Source organism: Halichoerus grypus, chromosome X (genome assembly GCF_964656455.1).
Source record: "Halichoerus grypus chromosome X, mHalGry1.hap1.1, whole genome shotgun sequence".
In the NCBI taxonomy this organism is placed as follows: domain Eukaryota; kingdom Metazoa; phylum Chordata; class Mammalia; order Carnivora; family Phocidae; genus Halichoerus; species Halichoerus grypus.
In genome coordinates this window covers 24216961-24224258 of record NC_135727.1, presented here as the reverse complement: position 1 = coordinate 24224258, position 7298 = coordinate 24216961, and the positions used below count along the sequence as shown (strand labels likewise).

The following is a 7298-nucleotide window of genomic DNA, read 5'->3' as shown; positions in this document are numbered from 1 at the left end:
AAATTGACAAAGCAAGAAACAACAAATGTTGGAGAGGTTGTGGAGAAAGGGGAACCCTCTTACACTGTTGGTGGGAATGCAAGTTGGTACAGCCACTTTGGAAAACAGTGTGGAGGTTCCTTAAAAAGTTAAAAATAGAGCTACCCTATGACCCAGCAATTGCACTACTGGGTATTTACCCCAAAGACACAGATGTAGTGAAAAGAAGGGCCATATGCACCCCAACGTTCATAGCAGCAATGTCTGCAATAGCCAAACTGTGGAAAGAGCCGAGATGCCCTTCAACAGGTGAATGGATAAAGAAGATGTGGTCCATATACACAATGGAATATTACTCAGCCATCAGAAAGGATGAATCCTCAACATTTACATCAACATGGATGGGACTGGAGGAGATTATGCTAAGCGAAATAAGTCAAGCAGAGAAAGTCAATTATCATATGGTTTTACTTATTTGTGGAACATAAGGAATAGCATGGAGGACATTAGGAGAAGGAAGGGAAAAATGAAGGGAGAGAAATCAGAGGGCAAGATGAACCATGAGAGACTATGGACTCAGAAACAAACAGGGTTTTAGAGGGGAGGGGGGTCGGGGGATGGGTTAACCGGGTGATGGGTATTAAGGAGGGCATGTATTGCATGGAGCACTGGGTGTTATACAAAAACAATGAATCATGGAACACTACATCAAAAACTAATGATGTATTTTATGGTGACTAACATAACATAATAAAATCTAAAAAAAGAAAAGAAAAGAAAAAAATATTATTTATTATTGGAAGCTAAAGAAAGTAAGTTATGAAACAGTAACAATGGATACACAATGCTTGTCTTCCCTAATAGGGTGTAAGCATATTAATTAATCAGAAAAAGAGATAAAATGTATTTTGTGTTCTAAATACAATCTTGAAATGGTTGGAAACTCCCTAAAATGTAGAGTTTCTGTGGTTGTTGTTGTTCTTGTTGTTGTTGTTTTACCCCAGCTATATTATTCTAAGTCCATTATATTACCCTAAAAGAATCTTGCACATTATTGGGGATGACTGGGAAGTCAGGGATATTCAGGTGGGGTAAGCAGAAAATATAAGTGAATCTTGGTATTTTATTCAATTAACTGATCCTGATCTTTAATGTATCATGTTATATGCATTCTGTGCTATACTTATAAGACTTGGTTCTATCCTTAAATTTGCTTGAAATCTCCTAAGGGAGATAAGGCACATGAAACAATTAGAAAACAAGAGATTTTATTAGTTTTCTATTGTTGCTTGACAAATTATCACAGACTTAGTGGCTTAAAACAACACCAATTTATTAGTTCATAGTTCTATAGGTTAGAAGTTCAGGCAGGCTCAACTGGATTCTCTGCTCACAGTGTCAGAATCAAGGTACTGGCCACACTGGGTTCTTATATGGAGGTTTTATGGAGAATCTATGTCAAAACTCATTCAAGTTGTTAAAAATTTCATTTCTTTGCAGTTTTAACACTGAGTTCTCAGTTTCTTTGCTGGTTGTCAGTGGGGGCCCACTTTCAGCTTCTAGAGATGAGCTGTATTCCTTGGTATATGGATCCTTCCATCTCAAGCAAGCAATGGTGCATTATATCCTATCCACACTTCCAATTTCTCTGACTTCTACCACTAGAGGAAATTGTCCATATGGTATATTATTTTTCCATCTTTGTACTTTCATCCTATTTGTGGCTTTGGGTCTAGAGTGTGTCTCTGGTAGACAGCATGTATTTAGATCCTGCTTTTTCACCCATTCTGCTGATTGCTGTTTTATTTATTTTACTTTATTTTTTTTATTGTTACGTTAGTCACCATACAGTATATGCTTAGTTTTGGGATATTTTCTGTTGTTTTTTAAATTTTATTATGTTATGTTAGTCACCAGACAGTACATCATTAGTTTTTGATTTAACATAGACATTGTAACAATGTTTATTCTTCCTATCCATGAGCATAGAATGTTTTTCCATCTTTTTGTGTCTTCTTCAATTTCTTTCATGAGAGTTCTGTAGTTCCTAGAGGATAGACCTTCACCTCTTTGGTTAGGTTTATTCTGAGGTATCTTACGGTTTTTGGTGCTATTGTAAATGGAATCGTTTCTCTAATTTCTCTCTCTACAGTTGCGTTGTTAGTGTATAAGAAAGCAACTGATTTCTGTGCATTGATTTTGTATCCTGCCCCATTACTGAATTGCTGGATGAGTTCTAGTAATTTGGGGGTGGAGTCTTTTGGGTTTTCCACATAAAGTATCATGTCATCTGCAAAGAGAGAGAATTGGACTTCTTCTTTGCCAATTTGAATAATTTTATTTCTTTTTGTTGTCTGATTGCTGTTGCCAGGACTTCTAGTACTATGTTGAACAAGAGTGGTGAGAGTGGGCATCCTTGACGTGTTCCTGATCTTAAGGGAAAGGCTCTCAGCTTTTCCCCATTGAGGATGATATTCGCTGTGGGTTTTTCATAGATGGATTTTATGAACTTGATGAATGTTCCCTCTATCCTTATACTCTGAAGAGTTTTAATCAGGAAAGGATGCTGTATTTTGTCAAATGCTTTTTCTGCATCAATTGAGAGGACCATATGGTTCTTCTCTCTCCTCTTATTAATGTGTTCTATCACATTGATTGATTTGCAAATGTTGAACCACCCTTGCATCCCGGGGATAAATCCCACTTGGTCGTGGTGGATGATCCTTTTAATGTATTGTTGGATCCTATTAGCTAGGATTTTCTTTTTTTTTTTTGAATCATTATTAACTTTATTTGTCACTCTTTATAGACATTGGTCCACTTCCACATGAAAAGTAGGGAGCATCTACTTCCACTTAATATTCTAGAGAATGATGTTGTACCACAAACCATTAATAGTAACTTACACAGGGAGGAAAGTTAATAAAATAAAGATTTTATAGTCAAGCTCCAAGATGTCCCCCCAAAAATTGTTTTTTTGGGTGTATAATTACAGATATCTATAACTCCACAAAGCTAGTTTCTTTTTAGCAATGTAGTATTTTTAATATCCACCTCATGATTTGGATCACCAAACTTTCAGAAGAGGTTAAAAAACAGCCACCCTCTGTCGATCAGATGTAGTTCTCAATCTCAGTCACTATGTAAGTACTCCCACAATTTAGGGCTACTTGAAGTTAAATACTTTCTGTTTCAGAGATATTTACATCAAATTAAGACATTTACAAATGGTTCATGGTATAGAACAGCCCAAATGTCATTTTCACCTGTCCTGTGTGAGGAAGTTAAGCACTCCTAAGTTTGTCTAATAAATTCAGTGCATTTTCCCCAACATAAATAACACAAGTTATTCTAAACGTTTTACATTTATTTCACTGCACATTTCCAAGTGTTAAATGGAATGAAATTATATGAAATGGTTATATCATATTTGAGCATATTATGGAATCTATAGCACACAAATCAATTCACATCAATACTATAATTCACTCTAAAAGAACATCACAGGCACATGGAGAACAAAATTTGCTTTTTTCTTTTTTATAAATTTAAAGTATACCATCTACTTTTAAACTACACTAAAAGATTTAACAAAACAGCCAATTTCCAAACCTCTTTTCTAAGTTTGGCATGAGGAGAATTCAATCCATTGAAATCTTCTGGTTTGTCATCTTATAAATAATGCTGTCATATCCAAGATCCATGTTCCATATATTGTAAGAGGTGATAATCACAGCCAAGGCGAAGGTGATCATTATCCAAAGTACCATGTTGAAAACCACTGGATACTCAAGGTTATATTTATATGCGAGGTTATAGGGGCTTGATGGGTTCTTTGCTTGTTTTGCCTCATGAATAGTCCTTGTCTTCCTGACAAGAGATGTGTCAAAGGATTGGACGGTCACTAACTCCACTACTGCATTCCCACCATAAAGATTGGACATGTCATCTGTGAACTTTTGCAGAGCAACAGCAAGGATCTTGGAAGCATCTCTGAATTGTTTAGAATCTTCCCCATAATGTTTCCCAATTACATCCAAACCTGCCAGCTCCAGTGAATATAAATCAGGAGAATGATCCTTGGCTAGATGCTTATGTCGAGACAACAAACTTGAAATATCATGTAGCATTTGCAATTCAGAAAGAAAGAACAGATCAACTTCAATGTTTCTACTCAGAGAATTGAGGGGAAGTGAATTGAGAGCAGAGTTTTCCTGGAACAGGCGATTGCGGAGCTGTCCTAACGTTACGGAGAGATCTTCAAAAACCGAGTTTGCCTTCCCCACCATATACACTCTCTCCTCACTGGGAGCCATCTGCAAAACTACAGGAGTTTCTTCAGAAAATAAGGAGTGAATGGAATTTGCAACGCTGTCAAGACTAAAAGGAACTGCATTCTGCAAAGGGTACGAAATTACACTGCCTGGGGGTAGAGCGGGTTTGTCTACTCCCTTCTCCATCACCAAAATGGTAGCCCGAGGTCGATGGAACAGGTTACCCACTGCAAGTCCTGGCCAAGAAATGTCTTCTTTAACAGAGAAGCCCATGAACAATGCAGCCATGTCTGGGATTCGCTCTCCAGGTATACGCCAATTTCCATCTCGGAAAACAACAGACCCTAGTAATTTTAATATACTAAACTCATTCCCCAAAACACCCGCCGCCAACAAGGACAGGAGCTCCATGAATGCTGCCATGATCCCACGGTAGCCGCAACAGCAAAGGGCGGCACGGACCCGGTGGGCTGAACGTGAGCGACCACCGCAGCAGTAGGGGGTGTCGCACTTTGGCTTCTCCCCACCTAGCTAGGATTTTCTTTTTTTTGTTTTGCTTTTGTTTCTTTTAAATTTTATTATGTTATGTTAGTCACCATACAATACATCATTGGTTTTTGATGTGGTGATCCACGATCCATTGTTTTCGTATAACACCCAGTGCTCCATGCAGTACGTGCCCTCCCTAATACCCATCACCGGGCTAACCAATCCCCACTCTACCCACCCCTCTAAAACCCTGTTTATTTCTCAGAGTCCATAGTCTCTCATGGTTCATCTCTCCCTCCAAATCCCCCACCCTCATTTTTCCCTTCCTTCTCCTAATGTCCTCCATGCTATTCCTTATGTTCCACAAATAAGTGAAACCATATGATAATTGACTTTCTCTGCTTGACTTATTTCACTGAGCATAATCTCCTCCAGTCTCACCCATGTTGATGAAAAAGGTGGGTATTCATCCTTTCTGATGGCTGAGTAATATTCCATTGTCTGTATGGACCACATCTTCTTTATCCGTTCACCTGTTGAAGGGCATCTCGGCTCTTTCCACAGTTTGGCTATTGCGGACAATGCTGCTATGAACATTGGGGTGCATATGGCCCTTCTTTTCACTACATCTGTGTCTTTGGGGTAAATACCCAGTAGTGCAATTGCTGGGTCATAGGGTAGCTCTATTTTTAAACTTTTGAGGCACCTCCACACTGTTTTGCAAATTGCCTGTACCAACATACATTCAGCCCAACACTGTAAGAGGGTTCGCCTTTCTCCACAACCTCTTCAACATTTGTTGTTTCTCTTCCTGTCCATTTTTGCCATTCTAACTGGTGGAAGGTGGTATCTCAATGTGGTTTTGATTTGAATTTCCCTGATGGCTAATGATGATGAATATTTTTCATGTGTCTGTTAGCCATTTGTATGTCTTCTTCGGAGAAGTGTCTTTTCATATCTTTTGTCCACTTTTTGACTTGATTATTTGTTTTTTGGGTGTTGAGTTTGAGAAGTTCTTTATAGATCTTGGATCCCAACCCTTTATCTCTAGTGTCATTTGCAAATATCTTCTCCCACTTTGTGGGTTGCCTCTTTGTTTTGTTGACTGTTTCCTTTGCTGTGCAGAAGCTTTTTATCTTGATGAAGTCCCAAAAGTTCATTTTTGCTTTTGTTTCACTAGCTTTTGGAGATGTATCTTGAAAGAAGTTGCTGTGGGCGATGTCAAAGAAGTTACTGCCTATGTTCTCCTCTAGGATTTTGATGGATTTCTATCTCACATTGAGGTCTTTCATCCATTTTGAGTTTATCTTTGTGTATGCTGTTAGAGAATGGTTGAGTTTCATTCTTCTGCATGTGGCTGTCCAATTTTCCCAGCACCATTTATTGAAGAGACTGTCTTTTTCCATTGCATGTTTTTCCCTGCGTTGTCAACGATTATTTGACCATAGAGTTGAGGGTCCATATCTGGGTTCTCTATTCTGTTCCATTGGTCTATATGTCTGCTTTTGTGCCAGTACCATGCTGTCTTGGTGATCACAGCTTTGTAATATAGCTTGAAATCAGGCAACGTGATGTCCCCAGCTTTGTTATTCTTTTTCAACATTTCCTTGGCGATTCGGGGTCTTTTCTGATTCCATACAAATTTTGGGATTGTTTGTTCCAGCACTTGGAAAAATGTCATTGGAATTTTGATTGGGATGGCATTAAAGGTATAGATTGCTCTGGGTAGCATAGACATTTTAACAATGTTTATTCTTCCGATCCATGAGCATGGATATTTTTCCATTTTTTTGTGTCTTCTTCAATTTCTTTCATGAGTGTTCTGTAGTTCCTAGAGTATAGATCCTTTACCTCTGTGGTTAGGTTTATTCTGAAGTGTCTTATGGTTTTTGGTGCCATTGTAAATGGAATCGTTTCTCTAATTTCTCTTTCTACAGTTGCGTTGTTAGTGTATAAGAAAGCAACTGATTTCTGCACGTTGATTTTGTATCCTGCCACATTACTGAATTCTGTATGAGTTCTAGTAATTTGGGGGTGGAGTCTTTTGGGTTTTCCACATAAAGTATCATGTCATCTGCTAAAAGAGAGAGTTTGACTTCTTCTTTGCCAATTTGAATACATTTTATTTCTTGTTGTTGTCTGATTGCTGTTGCTAGGACTTCTATTACTGTGTTGAACAAGAGTGGTGAGAGTGATCATCCTTGTCGTGTTCCTGGTCTTAAGGGAAAGGTTCTCAGCTTTTCCCCACTGAGGATGATATTCGCTGTGGGTTTTTCATAGATGGATTTTATGAACTTGAGGAATGTTCCCTCTATCCCTATACTCTGAAGAGTTTTAATCAGGAAAGGATGTTGTACTTTGTCAAATGCTTTTTCTGCATCAATTGAGAGGACCATATGGTTCTTCTTCCTCCTCTTATTAATGTGTTCTATCACATTGATTGATTTGCGAATGTTGAACCACCCTTGCATCCTGGGGATAAATCCCACTTGGTCGTGGTGGATGATCCTTTCAATGTATTGTTGGATCCTGTTAGCTAGGATTTTGTTGAGGATT

At 38.3% G+C, this 7298-nt stretch overlaps 1 pseudogene; it reads right to left on the bottom strand.

Annotated features, from left to right (window-relative positions):
• Nucleotides 1–3599: 3599 nt before the first annotated feature.
• On the bottom strand, nt 3600–4676 carry LOC118522189 (renin receptor pseudogene; annotated as a pseudogene).
• Between the last annotated feature and the right edge of the window lie 2622 nt (nt 4677–7298).